At 43.7% G+C, this 18,945-nt stretch overlaps 1 protein-coding gene across 5 annotated transcripts in view; it reads left to right on the top strand.

Moving 5' to 3' along the window:
• The window catches only part of LOC138287423 (matrix metalloproteinase-17-like), a 109,238-nt gene that overhangs the window by 54,104 nt on the left and 36,189 nt on the right, over positions 1-18,945 (top strand). The gene's annotated exons all lie outside the window — the stretch shown is intronic.

Raw genomic sequence — 18,945 nt, 5'->3', positions numbered from 1 at the left:
TCGAAAGCAAGATAAAATGAGTCATTGAGAAGGATGAGGAAGAAGAAAGTGTGAGACAGTAGGGATGGAGCGGGGAGCATAGCAACAGGCTTTCTGTAGATTGCCATTCATCATGGTACAGATCGATCCATTGTGTTTCTCGATGATAAATTGTCAATAAACCAATCAATCAGGTTTTGTAGAGTGCAACTGAGGGTCTCAAGGCGCCAGGGTGGGAGGTTGGAGGTTTGGGGGGGACAGACAGAGCATAATTCGAAGAGCCACGTCTTGAGGTTCTTCCTGAACATGGTGAGCGATGGTCTTTGTCTGAATTGTGTCCCACAATCTCACTCTGTTGGGCTCTCTGAGTGTTATGATGCAAAAATAATTTAACTGATGCAACATAATGACCCCAGTGAAGCCTCCTGCATGAGCATCTTTAGGTTACTCTTTCAAGATACTGCATCCAGAGTTTCCTGGAGCAGTTGATGCTGCGAGATCACAGACAGAATATCAGAAACAAAAACAGAATATTGTGACGAAATTATTGAGGACCAAAATATCGAGAATGTAAGTGCAAATAGGTAAGCAGAGATTTGCCATTCTTAACTCCACATCCACGTACCTTGAAGATATTGTCAAGGCAAATACATGTGGAGTTATATATAATAAAACTTTGCTTTCCTGCTTTACATTCATGATATTTTGTACTCATGTTTCTTGTCACAAAATTGTGTCCCACAATATTTTTGGTTCCAATATTTTTTCTAAATACCTGCTCTGATTATCCTGATGTGTTCCATAGCTAAGATGAAATGTTTGCTGCCTGGTGACTCTTAAAGCGAAAGTTCTGAGGTTTTGAAGTGGGGTAGGGGAAAGGGAAACTGCTGAGGATTCCTTCCTAACCCCAATCATGGTCATGGCTTATCATGTTTTGAATACAGTTGTTCTACACTGAGTCTTGCTTGCATAATAGACTGTGCCAAGAGGTTCCAGGGACATAAAGCTTCAGTAGTTTCTCAACGGTGGGTCAGAGTTTAAGTGTCATGCCAGGTTGGTATCAAAAAATGGCAGGTGATAGGACATGTTTTACCTCCTCTCTGGGGACGGTAACAACCTAGAGGAGTGCTTGGTACTTGGAGGGGGGTTCCCTGGAAAAAGATGTTAAGATTGACAGTTGTAGCATGCAAGAGGACAGACTGCCATGTCAGCTCTGCCTTGTCAGCTGCGTTGACGGAAGAATAAGGTGCTCCCTCAGGACTCGGTTAAGCAGCTAACAGTTGATCCATGAGCTCTATCACCCAAGTCATTATTAACAAGATGGGGGAGGAGTTTGAATTTATACTTCTCAGTCATGCTGTGAGGCATCTTACTCAACCACCCCTCTAGATGAAAGGGGGTTTTGTTCCGTTTGTGCTTGAAGGTCATCCTGAACGCAGGCACTTGAGTGAAGTAGTGAAGTGAAGGATAGCCTGTGTAAAATACTTTGGGCATACACAATATCCCAAATGTGTGTGATTTTCTGTTTCCACTGAAATCTGAGTTTAAAATAAATGTAGAACAAAAACCTAAGCGCCTCATTTACGAGGTCCATGCACCACCGGAGAGTCACTTTTAGCGATGCTCCGGTGGCGCTGGGCCCTTTTTCATATTCACAAGGCAGCGTTGAGCCACTTTTTGTGGCTTAACACCGCCTTGTAAATATGGCCCGATGCAGTTTTCTGCAGCAGAGGGGCGTGCAGTGGGTATGGGTGTTGCTGTGGGCGTTCCCATGCAACACCAATTGCTTTTGACACTGCCCCAGATTTACGAGAAATTGTAAACCTGAGGCAGCGCCAAAAACTAACATCACCCCAAGGGTTGTGTTAGAGTGGTGCAACGAGGAGAAATACTTTTATTTCTCCTCGTTTGTGCTTTTTCCATGTGTGCTGCATTCTGCAGCACACGTAAAAAGAGCAAAACGCCATGAATGATTGTTTATGTACACATAGAAGTAACAAATCACCATTATTGATTGTTTATGTGAAGTTGGGGACACCTTCCTTCACATAAACACTCATTCCCTGCAATGTGGGCACCCTTGCACGGCGCTAGGGAACGCACAGGGGTGCATTGTATTGTTCTAAATACGGTGCATCCCTGCATTTTTTAAATGTCGGAGTGCGGAGCTGCCAAATTTGGCACACTTCCTTGTAAATGAGGGCCTAAATGTTACCATCAATTGCATAAAAATTACAATGCCAGTGTCTCTGAGTAAATGTGCTTACACCATTTACAGCTCCTAGAATGGACCACCTCTGGCACAGCTCATTGATTTGGGATGATGGCAATTCTTTGGTAGGAGAATCAGGAATGGTGAAAAGATGTTCTGAGTATTAGCCAAAATTTCATTTGATTGCTGAAGCGCTCTCCATCAACTATGTTTTTTGGCACTACCTACTACTGTGACACTGAGGACAAACTCACCTTCTGAAACTGGCAATCCAGATGAGCAGGCACTGCTGGAGGCCAAAGCAATAGTCATTTTAATGTCTTCTATTTACTATAAGTTTACCAAGTACATATCTGACATCATCGGAACCTAATACCTGTCACCTGTAGGCTTCTTGATTTAGCTTTTAGGTTTGACCAAGATAGCAAAAGGAGAGCCAAAGGGTCCTCTCTAGAGCTCCATGAACCACCTGCCTTTGAACAGCTGAACTGACTGTAGGGGATTGTAGGGGAAGCCCACCAGAAGCACAATACACCTAAGTTTTGTCTTATCCTTCTGGAATACCAGCGGTTTCTCTCTTTGTACGATATAAAATGACACAGTCTTTTAGCCAAGAGTGATTTTCATTCCATGCATTTGCTCCAGTTTCTTTGTGATAGGGATTAGATGTGGTCATAAGTGGGGAGCTGTGTGAGTTCAAATGAATGATGGGTGGGATTAACACAAACTATAAGAGATTAGTTATTGTAAGATTGCCGGGGTATGGTTTCAGAGAAGAAGAGTTTGTGAACATAAAAAGAGGTGTGGGCCTTTTTGGAGAAAATTAGTAATAGAGATTAAGTTAAGCATGCATCCGACAAGAGAAGGCTGCACTCTGAGAGAATGGACAGTAAGGAGAGTGCCATTCGAAAAAAACAAGGGGAGCAAATATTCAAATGATTTCATTCAGAAAGAAATACAATAGTAAAGATTAAGAGAAACATGAATGCGATTTAGAGTAGGCGTACTCCAAGACAAGAGCTATGAAAAAGATTGCGCTTAAGGAGAGGCTCATAACAACGAAATAAAGAGAGGCCACAGTCAGACGTTTTAAAACAGGATAAATTTTTAATGCAGAGTTTGAACAAAATAGGGTTAACAATCTGAAATATTATGCAATCTAGGGATGCAAACTGTAGAAAGAAACATCATTATTTGCATGTGAGATAGTGCTGTATTAGGGACTGGAAAGGTGAATGCCCTGTCTCCAGCTAGGCGCTGCTAGACTACCACGTTGCAATCACAGCTGATCAGCTCAGGGCTGGAAGTGCACACTAATGGCTGAATGCATATAAAGGGACATATTGGGAGCCTTAAAGCAAGTGTGCCCTAGTAGGAGACAGTAGAGTACTATCCCTGTAAGAGGCATATCAGGTAAAGCAGTAGTATCTGCCTAGTGTTTTTTTCCCTCTGTCTCTAGTGTGATCTCCCGACCTCTTTCGTGTAAAGGCCTGTTGTTATGTGAAAGCCAGAAGCTGGTATGAGCATCCCTTGTGCATGTTGAGTTCATGCGCATGTAAAGAGAGCATGTGGCACACCTGGTTGGAGAACTGTGTTTGAGTCTGAGAACTGAAGCCAGCAGGAACCATTATGGAAATCCCTGGTTTAGCATGGCACTAGATGGAGAGTGAGGATATTCGACATGACTGCATTCCTGTGGCTGGATGATCAAGAACCAGACGCCAAAGTAAGGAGGATGTTGAGATAGTTCTTCACCTAGAAATTCCATGAAGATGTTGCTAGCAAGTGCTGTTGATAGTTCTTTCTGAACACTGCCATTTGATGTGTGGTGGGGTGATGGGTGGGACTGCCATTTCTGTTGTTAAAGGTGAGGAAATCTGCCCTTTTGTCTGTCAGTGATTGCTGCTTCAGGAAGGGTGATGATAGCCAATTGCTGACATCTCAAGTATTGTGCACATGTTGTAAGTACTCCTGCTCGGAGCCAGCTCTTGTGCTGTTTGCTATGAAGCATCACTTTACAAAAATGTGATGTCTGGGGAGCAGCCTGGAAACAAGACTTGAAAGAGTGCCAATTCACATTAAAGAACAGGACATGTGAGCACATTTTCCCCAAATGTAATACACCTTAGAAACCCAGCTAAACTTCTTACTATCATCAGTGGTCCAATAATGCTGCAGGAAAATATGCTTGCCTGATGGCAATTAACTAAATGAGAACATCGTAGAGTAATGTTCATCTTTACTAAAAGACGTGTTGGACTTAGCCCTTTCTACAGGGTCATTCCCCAAATATTTTGCCTTTTCCTCCTAATTTTCTGACCATTTATGTCTGACGTTATGACTCTGGTCACTTTATCACTGCTAATCAGTGCTAAAGTGCATGTGCTCTCCTTTGTAAACTTGGTATGATTGGCTAATAACTGATTGGCACATTTAGTTTACCTGTTAGTCCTTTGTACAGTGGTATCTCTATACCCACGGCCTGTAAATGAAATGCTACTAGTGGGCCTGTAGTGCAGCTTGCACCAACCACAGAAGTAGCCTTTCAAACATGTGTCAGGCCTGCTAGGGCACGCCTGAGTGCACAGTTTGCTGCCACAGGGACCTGGCATCTAAATTTACTTGCCAGGCCCAGAACCCCACTTTTACTACATGTAAGTTACCCCTAATGCAGGCCCTAGCTAGCCCTGTGGGCAGGGTGCTATGTATGTAGAAGGCAGGACATGTGCAAGGGTGCGTGGCCTGTCCTGGTAGTGACAAACAGCCTATTTGGTTTCTCACTGCTGTAAGTGCCTCCTTTTCATAGGATTGTATTAGAAATGCCTGCCTTATGTCTAGGGGGTATTGTCTTATTCTTGAGGGATAGCATAGGCATGTTTGGTATGGTTGTAATGGTAGTGAGAAATGCTGCTTACTGGTGTAGGTGGATTTTTTTATTGCCATTATAGAAATGCCATTTCTAGAAAAGTGAGCATTTCTCCGTGCTTGTGACTCTGGTGTTTTGCGGCTTGACTCCAATCCATGTCTGGGCAGAGTGACAGCTGGGCTTTGTGCATACTTTTCAGGCAGCCTGTACACATAGAGGGTGGAGGTGTCACAGAGGTGCATCTACATATTGAATGGTTTTCCTGGGCTGAGAGAAGGAGAGGCGGGCACACTTGCATTTGTGAAGGCTGTGCCCTGACCTCACACAAAAGGCTCGTTTACCCTCAACTGATGTCTAGAGCCTGTGCTGGAGGAGAGAGGGGACACACCTAGAACCAGTTGTAACTGGTTGGAATCTCCTCTCCCCCTCATTGAAAATGCTTTGCAAAACTGAGTATAAGTACAGGGGATTTTTCCCCATAAGACACACAAGAAACATACTTGGAACTGGACACATAACACTGCTGGAGGGACTCACCAGGAACCGCCTTGGACTGCTGCTGCTGTGCTGCCCCCTGACCTGCTGAGTCACTAGGAGGAACTGCCACTGACTGCACCCACTTTGTGCTGGCCTGTTGCTGGGCCCTGCGCCCTGTGCTTCTTTGTGTCCCCCAGGGGCTGGGTGCTGTGGCCCCTGCCCCCTGCATCTGCTGGATTCCTAGCATGAGGACGACATTATCTGTAGAAGCCCTGTGTGGAGCTGTGCTTGTCTTTGCTTTAACTAGCGCCTTCAGAGCGCCTTGTTTTTATTTACTAAAGCACATGGAGAGCGTTTTTTGTTTTAATTACTAAGCCCCGTGAGAGTGCTCTCTTTATTCCCCTGAATGAGGAAAATCACTGCCGCAGCCCAGGCAGCTGGTCTTCTCTAAGCGCGTAGGAAACACGCTGTGTGCGGTGCCTCCGGGGCAGGAGAAAGTGAGACCCAGAGCAACCACGCTCCCAGAAGTGGCCCCGGGGCGAGCCGTGCCGAGGAGAATTCCCCCGGGGCACCAATGGGCCCCTCCTTTTGTTAAGATCACCGCCACAGCCTGAGCCACAAAAAAAACAGTGTCTCCTGCCAACAAAGAACTCCCTTCGGCCAGGAGAAAGGACGTGCCTGCTTGGAGGCCCGGTGGGCTTCTAACCCGCTCCAGGAAGAGCGCACCACCGATGTGACCCGCCGCCTCCACGGGAGGTGAGTGGCTGCGACGGAGTTGTGCCCAACATAGAGGTGATCCCAATGGTCTCCTCATCGACTTGGGCACATGGGGCACCCCCCCTTCCCCCCAGTAAAGGTGCACCTTTGGGTGGGCACCATAGGGCTGAGGGTGGCTTGTGGGTGGGGAGGAAAGAAGCTTGCCACCCCGACTGTTGTTTTTGCTTGCAGGCTGGGGTGATGATCCTCGACGGAGGTCCCCGGCCTGCCCAAAGTTTACCTGGTGCCGCCGCATCTACTGGTCTATTGCCCAGGGGAGCACATGAGCTCTTACAGTACATCAATGGGGCTGAGATTTACTGCCACTTGGGTACGGTGTGGGTGAGAATACATCCATAATAATGCCCTGGCATTTCTTTGTAATGTATATATTAGGACAGGTGTATTACTGGTAATGTGCTTTACAGTGACTCTGTATTTATGGTGATATGTTTTCATGACATATATGGTATGATCTTGCTAATTCCCCATATATTTTCTGAAGTTCCTAATATGGGTATTATGTTTGATGTTGCATGACTTGCCATATGTTTTCTAATGTTCCTGGTATGGGCATTTAGGATGACTACTGCTTAGGTTGCAGAATAATCAGTGACGTGTGTTATGTGACTACTGCTGTCTTGGCAGAGTAACAGTACTGTGTACGGTTCTGACACCTGCTTGGGTAGCAGGGCATTACTGACATATCGTGTTTGGTCTAATGATGTTGTGTACAGTACAGTTTATTTTTATATAACTTGGTGTTGTATTTCCTTTGCGGTGTGTATAGTGCATCACGGGTGTTGTGTGTGTTGTGCAAATGCTTTACACATTGCCTCCGGGTTAGGCCTGACTGCTCATGCCAAGCTACCCATGGTGTGAGCAGGGGTTATCTTGGACGTGTAGCTCCCTTGCCCTGACTAGAGTGGGTGGGTTCTGCCTGGCTTTAGGTGCATACCCTAGCCAACCAGAATCCCCATTTCTAACAAGAAGCATTAAAAATTGATTGAGACTCTGGGCACAAAGATTAGTGTGTAAACATTCACACAGCCATAATTTTGCCACAATAAAAAAACTGAAAATCATCTACAACTTTGTAAAAATGTATAAATATGCCTAGGCCAGGCTATATTACTGTGGCCTAAACAGGCCTTAGCTGTGTTTGATTAACATGCAAACAAATGGATAATTACAGATGGCAATAATAAACTTACTACAGTGTAAGTAGTACAGTACAGTGCAAGTTTTTGCATGCCTTAATACCACAAAATGCCTCCTCTTAGCCTCTCCTCAAGGGTTGTTGGGCCTCTACATTATGATAACAGCCTGTGGCAATGACAGACTGATTCAAAGAGAAAAATGCAAGCGCTCAGTAAAAGAACCTGCACAGATATGGTTCCGTACTAAGGCATAGAGGAAGCAGGTGGCTGCATGTATCATCCGAGCCTCACTCGCCTTCGTGAATTTCATGTCTTTGAAGCAATTTGAAGTATTTTTTCTGCATGTACCACCTCGGGCACCATGGATTTATCAACATCCTCTCTTTTGGATGTGGAACAGAGTACTCAGTGGCAAATAGATGAGTATGTTTTGGATGAGTAATGTACATAGCAGTGGCGGCTGCTACTGAACGGGGTGGCAGGCGGGGGATAAAAGAAAAAGTGAAAAAAGAACACTTACCTTTTCCGACGTAAGACGTGTTCTGTCTCTACTCCATCCTCGTCCTCTTCCTGACTGCAATCAGCACACAAGCTCCCAGACTCCCCTAAGACAATCACGACGCTGCTGTCACCAGCATGACAGCAGCGTCGTGATTGGTCTGGTTCAGTACAATACAGCCAGGTGGAGAAACGCTAAGTGCGCATGTCTGTTTGGCTGGCCCAACACGGCCGGCCAAACAGTCATGCACACTTATGGTGTACATACCTCTCCTCCCTGTGACACACCCAGCCCCACCCCGCCCTAACCTGGCTCCCGATGAAAAATAAAATGCTAATAACATTGTGTTATTATAATTTTATTGTACCTTTTTCTGCACTGCTCAAAGCAGTGGGGCAATGCTCCTCCACCTTAGCGGAGGAGGTGCTACTGATACAAAGACAGTGCATGGTAGAACAGATGGTATGTGCTAACCGAACAATAAATACGCTGACCACATTTACATTCAAATGCATCAGGAGATGGAAGTGCTTTCAAATGTTATAAGCAATGCCGGCTCTATCTTGAGTTTTGTACCACTGTTTAAAGTGTGAGTCTTTGGTTGTTCATATTCCTGTCTGAATTACTGCTACCCTGCCTGAAGCTCTGTCGTCTAAAGTTTAGCAGGCCTGCCTGTCATGGTGCCCCTTTGGAGAAGCACAGTCTACAGGCCTCTGACTGGGAACAGTGAAAAGCAGAGCAGTCCTTCTTTAATCCCCAGCAATATTCCTCCTTACAGCCACATCACATATAGGACATTGGAGAGGTGGAAACATCGACTTTGTCTCCTGCTGCGATGTTGCCCCTCTGGGGCAGAATCTAAGTCAATGCAGATCAACAGGAGCCACGTTTGTAGGAGATGTGCAGTAGGTATAGTGGGTGAAAGGATGGTTGCTACAGCCCAGATAATCAGGTTACTAATGAAGACAGGAATAAAGCTATGTCCCAAGGCAGGGTTGTCCACTGTGGATCAAGGATGGCCAACACAAGCTTGATTTTATGGATACTGACAAATTCACCATACGCAAATGTACCCTCTGTGAATGTTCGGAAAATATGTGAATGCCGAGTAGAAGTCTCCTGTCCATAACAGACCTGGATCCCAGCATTTGTAAAAAAAAAATGATCAGAAGAATGTATTTCCACTATTAACTTCTATTGAAGCAGAGGCAGTTTCAGGCCGGAGACTGCCAAAATAAAGCTATTTTTGGCTACAAAAATAGAGAAACTCCTGCCTGGAATGGGTCTCTTTGTAAGCATGTGCCAAAAAGCGAGACGCCCAGTAACAATGTGTTTGATGGCATATGTAGCTGCAGAAACACAAGCTGTGCATAAATTCTTCATCTAGTGTTGGGCTTGGAGTGTTACAAGTTGTTTTTGTTCGAAGTAGCTTTTTTGAGTCACAGGATCGAGTGACTCCTCCTCTCGGTGATAGTGCGCTTGGGCATTGAGTCCTTTGTTAGATTATGTTCTTTCTGCTGTTGGGTTCGGATGGGTTCCCTCTCGATAAACAGAGGAAAATACAGATCCAAAAGGACACAGGGAATATTATTTCCTCTCCTCTACCTATGACTAAGAAGAAACTGTCTTTCCAAGAAAGGTTGGAACCTGGCCCTTCACTGGCGAAAATGTTTAAGCACAAGGAGAAGCCAAAGACAGTTTATCAGCTTTTGCCACTGCATTCACCTTTCCTTCCTACTTCTCTACCACCTCACACTCCACCACCACCACCTTCACCCACAAGGTTTTCTGCACAATCTCCTGTCTCCTCACACAGGGATTATATGGGTGATAATCATTATAATATGGACCCATGGGGTATGTACGATTCTGTCCCAGTTCCATCTAATGACCCTGATCTATATCCCATAAGGCCATCTCCACCTGAAGGCACCACGGCCTATATTCAGGTCATTGCTAGAGCAGCCACATACCACAATGTGCCGCCGTACTCCGAGCACATAGAAGATGATTTCCTATTCAACACCCTATTCTCTACACATAAGCAGTACCGATGTTTGCCGATGGTACCAGGCATGTTAAAACATGCTGATAACATTTTTAAAGAGCCGGCAAAGGACAGGGTACGAACTTCTAGAGTGGATAAGAAATATAAAGCTGCACCATCAGATCCAATTTTTATATCACAACAATTGCCACCTGATTCCATTTTGGTGAATGCAGCTAGGAAAAGGGCAAATAGTCAGTCCAGAGCGGATGCTCCTCCCCCTGATAAAGAAAGCTGCAAATTTGATGCAGCGGGAAAAGGGTGGCAACTCAAGCTGCAAATCAGTGGGGGATTGCCACCTCCCAAGCTCTTTTAGCCAGGTATGACAGGGCCCATTGGGACGAAATGCAGGAGTTCCTTCAATATCTCCCTACAGAACACTAAAAAAGGGCACAGCAAGTTGTGGCAGAAGGACAAGCTATTGCCAACAATCAAATTAGATCCGCTCTAGACGCAGCTGACACCGCAACTAGGGGAATTAATACTAGTGTTATGATCAGAAGGCATGCTTGGTTGCGGTCCTCAGGATTCAAACCTGGGACATAGCAAGCGTTCCTTAATATGCCATTTAATAAGCAACAACTATTTGGTCCTGAGGTGGATACCACCATTGAAATTTTTTAAAAGGACTCTGATGCAGCAAAGGCCATGGGTGCCCTTTACACAACACCTTTTCGGGGCACTTTTCGTAAGCCCCAATTCAAAGGAGGGTTTAAACCCCAAACATCAGAGGCATCTACGTCCCAACAAAAACAGGGACAACACTATTATTCCAGGGGATCTTTCAGGCGTTCCTATAGAGGACACAATTTCAGAGGTAGGGGCAAATCCACTGCCACAAGAGGTGCCTCCACCTCATCAAAGCAGTGACTTTCTCTGCATCCCCACACAGCACACATCTCCTGTGGGAGGAAGACTGCAATATTTACACCGTCATTGGAGTTACATCAGTACTGTCAATCATCCACAATGGTTATTGCCTAGAGCTCATCTCCACTCCACCAAACATTCCCCCCGTTCACACAGGCTTTCTGCGATTCACATTGTTCTGCTAAAACAAGAGGTAGAATCTTTTCTATTCAAAGGTGCAATAGAGGTAGTACCCATCAATCAACAAGGAACAGGAGTATATTCTATATACTTCCTCACACCAAAAAAGGATGGCATTCTCAGACCCATCCTCGGTCTCAAACCTCTCAATCAGTATATTCTCTCAGAGCATTTCCACATGGTCACTCTTCAGGATGTTATCCCTTTGTTACAAAAACAAGACCACATGACAGCATTAGATCTAAAAGACGCTTACTTCCATATTCCCATACATCAAGCATCAAACACTTGAGGTTTGTGATAGCAGACAAGCGCTACCAATTTAAAGTGCTACCCTTTGCAGTAACGACAGCACCAAGGGGATTTACCAAATGTCTAGCAGTGGTTGCAGCATACCTCAGAAGACAGGCCACTTCAGGACCCTGTGCCACAGACCATAAACACCACAGATGCATCAATGAGCTCATCTCAACAATCTTACAACACAGGGACTCAATTCAGCAGACTTACCACATAAACCACTTGGAACTGATAGCAGTGTTCTTAGCACACAAAGCATTCCAGGCACAGATCACACACAAGACAGTGTTAATAAGGACAGACAACATGACAACAATGTATTATCTGCAGAAACAGGGGGGACACACTCATCTCAATTCTCCCTTCTAGCACAGACAACTTGGAAGTGGACAATTCACAATCACATTTGCTTACGCTTTTCCTCCTCTCCCATTAATTCCATTTCTGGTCAACAAGATCCGTCACACTTCCGTCACTATGATACTCATAGCTCTGACATGGGCACGTCAACACTGGTACAAAACACTATTGGATCTATCTGTAGTACCACATCAGAATCTCTCAAACAGACCAGACTTGTTGACTCAAAACAAAGGTTAAATCAGGCATTCCAATCCCAGTATGCTCAACCTGGCGAAATGGCTCCTGAGGTCATAGAGTTTGGATATATACAGCTTCCATCAGAATGTATGGACATTCTAAAAGAAGCACGCAAACCTACAACCAGGCAGTGCTATGCAGCTAAATGGAAACATTTTGTTTATTACTGTCAATCCAAAAACACTGATCCACTTAAGGCATCTGTACAGGATATTGTATGCTATTTGCTTTACTTACAAAAAGCAAATCTTGCATAATCATCTATTAAAATTAACTTACCAGAAATATCAGCCTACTTTCAAAACAGACAGTGTACCTCTCTGTATAGAATTCCTGTCATAAAAGCTTTTATGGAAGTCCTTAAAAGAAGTATTCCACCTAGAGCTCCACCAGCTCTAGCCTGGAATCTTAACATTGTGCTCACAAGGCTTATGGTCCACCATTTGAACCCATGCATTTTTGTGTACTTCAATTTCTCTCATGGAAAGTTGCTTTCCTGGTAGCAATTACTTCCTTAAGGAGAGTAAGTAAAATTCAAGCATTCACTTTAGAAGAACCCTTCTTCCGAATTCATAAACACAAAATAGTACTTAGGACAAATCCAAAATTTCTACCCAAAGTGGTCTCACAATTTTACATCAATCAGTCAGTGGAATTGCCAGTCTTCTTTTCACGCTAGATTCAGTTGCTGAAAGAGCTCTCCACGCTCTTGATCTCAAAAGAGCTCTTATGTAATATATAGACAGAACAAAAGATTTTAGAAAATCTAAACAACTTTTTATGGCATTTCAACAGCCTCATAAAGGTAATCCTATTTCAAAACAAGGATTAGCCAGATGAATAGTAAAGTGTATTCAAACTTGTTATCCTAAAGCTAAAAGGCAACTATTAGTAACTCCTAAAGCACATTCTACTAGAAAGAAAGGAGCTTCAATGGCATTCTTAGGAAATATACCAATTGCAGACGTATGGAAAGCAGCCACATGGTCCACACCCCACACATTTACCAAATACTACTGTGTGGATGTGCTTTCTCGTCAACAAGCAAGTGTTGGTCAAACAGTACTTAAAACACTATTTCAAACTACTCCAACTCCTTTAGGCTAGCCACCACTTATTTTAGGAGGTGACTGCTTTTCAGTCTATGCAAAGCTACACATGCCATCGAACGGAAAATGTCACTTACCCAATGTACATCTGTTATGTGGCATTTAGTGCTGCAGATTCACATTCGCCCTCCCTCCTCCCCGGAAGCCTGTAACCATTGTGGGTTCTCATGTAAATATGTATATACATCGCATGGACATCCTCTTTATTCACTAAATATGTATGTAAATATACAATTCTTCACTCCTTACTTCACCTTCCTGCGGGAAAACAATCTAACAAAGGACTTAATGCCCATGCGCATAATCACCGAGAGGAGTCACTCGATCTTGTGACTCGAAAAAGCTTATTTGAAGAAAAACAACTTGTAACACTCCGAGCCCAACACTAGATGATGAACTTATGCAAAGCATGTTAATCTGCAGCACTACATGCCACGAACAGATGTACACTGGGAAAGTGACATTTTCCTTACCTACCAGGCCCTCGCTGAAAAGGAAAGAGATAAGGAAAAATTAAGATGGGTAGTGGGTGACATCACATTAACAGTGAAAGGGTATATATCAGCCAAACCATTTTTTTTTAAAGAAGCTATGCTTCAGGGAAGCAAATCAGAAACAAGAACAGAGTAGAAAGCAATCGAATAAGAAGCAGGGAACTGAGATAGACATGCAGGCAATCTAGTTATGAGCCTAGGTCTAACCCAAAGCTCAGTCTGTGTAAAGTGTATTGTAGATAATGGGTCTTTGAAAACAAACAACGGAAGGTCTGTAGTTCAAGACCTAATTTATTAGAAAGGGTTTTCGAAAGACCTATGGCACTAATACACACATACCAGCATTTTGAACCTAGTAAAAGCCTAGTAAAAGTGAGATTAAAAGAATTGGGGGAATGGATTTTCCCCATTGACTTACATTGAAGAGGAGGAGATTTTATGCAGGAAAAACTGAAACAAGCCATTTTGGGCCTCATTTACAAGGCCCATGACACAGGGCGATGCAGCAAGTGCCTTGGGGAAAGGGCAGAAATGCAGCACATTTCTGTCCTCTTCTCCTGTGCAGGTGCACAGATTGCTGCCATGAGCCAACTCAGGCACCCATGCACCATGGTGCAAGGGTGCCTGTGTTGTGGGGATGATTGTTTTAGTGTAGAAGGGACACCTTCCTGCACAAAAACAACCACAAGAGGTGTTTTCCTCTTTCTATTTGTGTTGCAGAGTGCAGCACACATAGAAAGAGGGAAAAATGGGGAGAAATAAAGATATTTCTCCCCTTTCCGTCACTCTTATGCCACCCCTGAGGTGCATAGGAATGTGACACATTTCCAGACTTGTGTAACTCAGGGAATGTGTCAGATTCCTTCAGGTTCCATGGGTGTTTCGTGGGAATACCCCAAGCAACACCCATGGAACGCCCCTTTCCCACAGTCTTATGCGTGGTAGGGGTCCATATTTACAAGGCCATGAAAAGCCACACAAGGTGGCTATGCATGCCTTGTAAATATGGGCTGGCACATTGCGCCATCGAAGCACAAAAAAAAAAAGGAAAATTACGCTTTTGGTGCTACAGTGTGCCGCCAGGGCCTCATAAATGAGGCCCTTTGGCCCATATTTATACTCGGTTTGTGCTGAATTAGCATCAATTATTTAATGCTAGTTCAGCACAAACCTAACTCCATATTTATACTTTGGCGCTAGACACATCTAGCACCAAAGTTATGGTAGGCATTCCCGTCCAGAATACGATGATATGGCCTTAGCACCATATTTATCCTCCGTGCTAAAATCTAGCACGGGGATGGGGGCCTTAAATAATAAGCTAAGCGTTGATTAGTGCCATTATTTAACACCTGGATATGAGCAGGCGTGAGGGGACCTGTAGGCATATTTCCATGGTCAGAGACCATGGAAAGAGCCCACAGGTGCCCTTCCCTGTCCCAAGGGACACCCCCACCCACACCAGAGGGACACCACAGGAGGGGGGACCCATTCCAGGTAAGTCCCAGTAAGTTTTTTTTTTCGCTCGGGGGCCCTGACTTGGGGCCCCCTGGATAGCGCTAGCCCCAGTGGCCATGCCCAGGGGACATTTGTCCCCTAGGCATGGCCATTGGGGTGGTGGACATGGCTTCTTTCTTTACTAAGGCAGGAGCCATGTCCATGGGAGTTTTGCGTCAGGAAATGGCGTTACACTGCTTAGAGGCATTTTTTTGCCTCTAGACAGTGTAGTGCCATATTTCGGCACACAAACTCTGGTTTCCCCTACGCCTCCCTCACCCTGTTAGCGTCTTTTACAAGGACTTTAACAGGGCATTAGCGCCAGCTAGCGCCAGTCCATAAATATGGCACCCCGCTGGCGTCCAGGAGTGGCGCAAGCCGGCGCTATACTTTTACACGCAAAACTGCACTAACGCAGTTTTGAGTATAAAGGTATAATTATGGGAATCGGGTGTGTTGGCACATGCGAATAGGTGACGGCAAGGAGCGAGTTGAAGGCAATTAGGAGCTCCGGTGTTAAATGAGGAAAAGAGAAAAACTTGTCTTGAGGCTCTTTTGGTTCATAAGTTTTCATTTCAAAAGGCTGACCCCTTCCGCACCGTTAAATCAAATAAAAAAATGTATTTGTGCACATACTCTTTGTAAAATCGTGTGCTTGAATGTACTGCCATCTGCTGGCCAGATCGTGGAACACTCCTTTGCTAGATGGTTGTTGCTTTATACGTATAGCTAGCGATTTCCGAGGGCTTTCGATGCCAGCATCCTGCTCCCTTTGGTGATGGTAAGCCTCACTCCCCCTCCCAGAAACACACAAACTCTGCAGAGCTTTTTTAATCTTGTTGTCAAGGCTGAATACTTAGGCCCCTATTTATACTTTTTTTAGCGCCGCATTTGCGCCGCTTTTTGACGCAAAACGGCGCAAACCTACAAAATACAATGGCATTTTGCAAGTTTGCGCCGTTTTTGCGTCAAAAAACGACGCAAATGCGGCGCAAAAAAAGTATAAATACGGGCCTTAATCCTTACTATAGGTAAACACCAACAGAGCAGCCAGACTGCCTCTATCTGATTCATCATTGACAAATATTATTGTAATTGTATCCATATAGCGTTTACTCCCCTGACGAGGCACTGAAGCGCTTTTCGTGAGTGGCACGCTACTCTGGAACCCAAAGGGTTAGTGGTGGATTAGTATAGGGAAATACAAATTGTTAATTTGAGCTGTGGACAAATGAGTCTGTTAGTTTGATGGAATAGGATAAAGGAGGGATGGGGAGAGTCTAGATAATGTTATTTGGGAGTTCATATTAGAGGAGTCAAAGGAGGGATAGAATAGGGAAGAGTCTAGAAAGGAGTATTAAGGAGATCATAGTAGCAGAATGAGGTTTGGGCTGAGTCAGAGAGCGGAGGTAGAGGATACATAGCGAGAGGTATAGGATGAGACAGAGTTGTGCATTGGAGGGAATTGAAGGCATTCTTTCTTTCTTAGGAATAAAGGAATAAATATATTGATAAATAACTACATAGAAAGGGTATACATGTATATGTTAAATAATACAGAGATATGAAATTGTATTGCATAACGTTCCACATGTGCAATTATGGATAGGTAGTTAGAAATTAAGACATATTGACACATGTTTTTGTTTTCAAGCAGGTGTTTGTAAGCAGGATGTCTGCTGGCTTTGTTTAAATGGCTATCTGTATACAACCACCAAAGCTGATAATGCACGCGAGTGCCATAGATTTACTCTGTACAAATAATATTGCTTATCAATAACTACAAACAAGAAACTCTGAGCATTTCGTTCCTTTGAAAACCAGATTGTGAAGTTGAAAAATAATTTGCGACTAGCTAAAAAAATTGTAGTTCTCTAACTCACAGGTACTGGACAATCTCTGTTGGGGCTTTTTCGGTGTCAGTTATTGTCCTTAATTTAGAAAGGAATGTCGGCAATATCTATGTCACTAAAATAAAAAATGCATAAAAATATAAATGAAGACCTTGTCCCACATTACACAAAATATCACAATGGGTTGTCAATTACTATTCCAGAGATTATAATTCTCTGGAATTGCATTTACGTAGCATTACCCGCAATATGGAAATACTGCTGGAGTAAATAAAGAAGGGATAATCATTGAGGACCATAAAATACACAACCAGTGCTATACATACTGCCATCCATGTGGCAGTTAAAAAAATATTGCTGTGGTTAAAATTTATCACAGTGAGTGCAAAATATAGTTAGTCAAAAAATCAATTTCAGGAGGCTAGGGGCTGCAGCACAAAACACTCACCAATATTTAGAGACCAAAACTTCACACTAATGAATTTTAGTAACAGCTTAGAGCTGGTCTTACACCACATGGAAAATTCACCCAACACTGTTTAGTGTATACTTGTGAATGGGGATGATTCCCCTTTTTTACTGCAGGAAGTTATATTCAATTGCAGAAGGTAGAATTATGACCACCCTCTCATGATACATATCCCTATTGTCATAGATTGCTCCAACTTCTGCAATACCCACCATCGTCATCTTTGGACTCAAACTACATGTAGGTTGTATCAATGGTTTTAACCTTGAGACCAACTACTTTCACCTCCACTCCAAGGTCAAAACAGTGTGATTTGCTATCAAACAGGCAGAGACAACATTTGATGTTAAGATGCTTGTTGATGTTACAGAACAGCTGACAACAATATTTCCTACTTCAAGATTGTGTTCTTCTCAAGGTAAATGTTACAGTTGTTGGAACTATTTACTGTTTACAATTCTCACAATAATATGATGTGGATGAAAAAAGGAGAGGTTTGTGGAGATCTTCTTGCTCAAAGACTTTTCTAAATCCACAGAAGGACGTCATGGTCCTGCCATGTTTGAAGCAGAACTCACACCATCAACCTGCATTTCACCTGATGTGGCGTCTGTTTTACCAGACCTGGAATCACAACTTCATGAAGGACCTAATGGTTCTGCTATGCTTGAAGCAGAACTCACACCATCAAGAGGCATTTCACCTGTTGTGGTGTCTACTCACCAGAACTAGAATCACAACTTCATGGTCCTGCCACGCTTGAAGCAGAGGTCACACGATCGAGGCCCATTTCATCTCATGTGGTGCCTGTTTCAGCAGACTCAGAACCACCACTCCATGAAGGACCTGATGGTCCTACTGCACTTGAAGCAGGACTTGCATCATTAAGGTCCCTTTCACCTATTGTGATGTCTATTTTAGGACTAGCATGTCAGCAAAGCAGCCTTTACAAAGGAAGGAAGGCAAAATATTGTTCACTGATGCTTTTGAACCGACACGTGCACCATAATCAATGAGCATCCAACTGCTTTCAAACTTTTAAGATATGTGTAAACTAACTTTATCTCACTTGCAAGACTATTTTAGAGGGTCATCTAACACCGGATGCAATGATTCTTACAACAACAAGAGGAGGATTATTTAATCAAAACTGTGTCCCTCCTGCCTCAGACCATTAGGGAGCCATATAGTGGTCCAATGTTTGCACAAATTAAACTTTACATTAGGAGCTGGAGATGCTTTGGTATTATTCGCCAGAGATATTAGTCATATTGTTGATCAAGTAACCAACATTATTGAAATTCTCTAAGATGATAAACAGCAAGATCTTTATTTTTGCTTCAGGGTTCTGGGCTTTCAGACGAACCCCTACGAATGTGACATTGGACAATGGAAAGCCATCAGAGAGTAGTTTATCTAAGTTCCAAATGTACAGTACTCTCAGAAAGTGTTGTAGAGGTTCCCCAATCAAAAAAAAAACAGCAATGAAAGTTATTACAACAACTCTGCCCATCGGCTGGACCTCTAAGACCTTTTGCTTCCAAAACACCCAAAACGGAAAGTAAGAGTGAGCCCTT

Source organism: Pleurodeles waltl, chromosome 4_1, assembly GCF_031143425.1.
Source record: "Pleurodeles waltl isolate 20211129_DDA chromosome 4_1, aPleWal1.hap1.20221129, whole genome shotgun sequence".
NCBI classification, from domain to species: Eukaryota; Metazoa; Chordata; class Amphibia; order Caudata; family Salamandridae; genus Pleurodeles; species Pleurodeles waltl.
The sequence above is the reverse complement of the archived record's forward strand: the minus strand, read 5'-3'. Positions and strand labels throughout refer to the sequence as shown.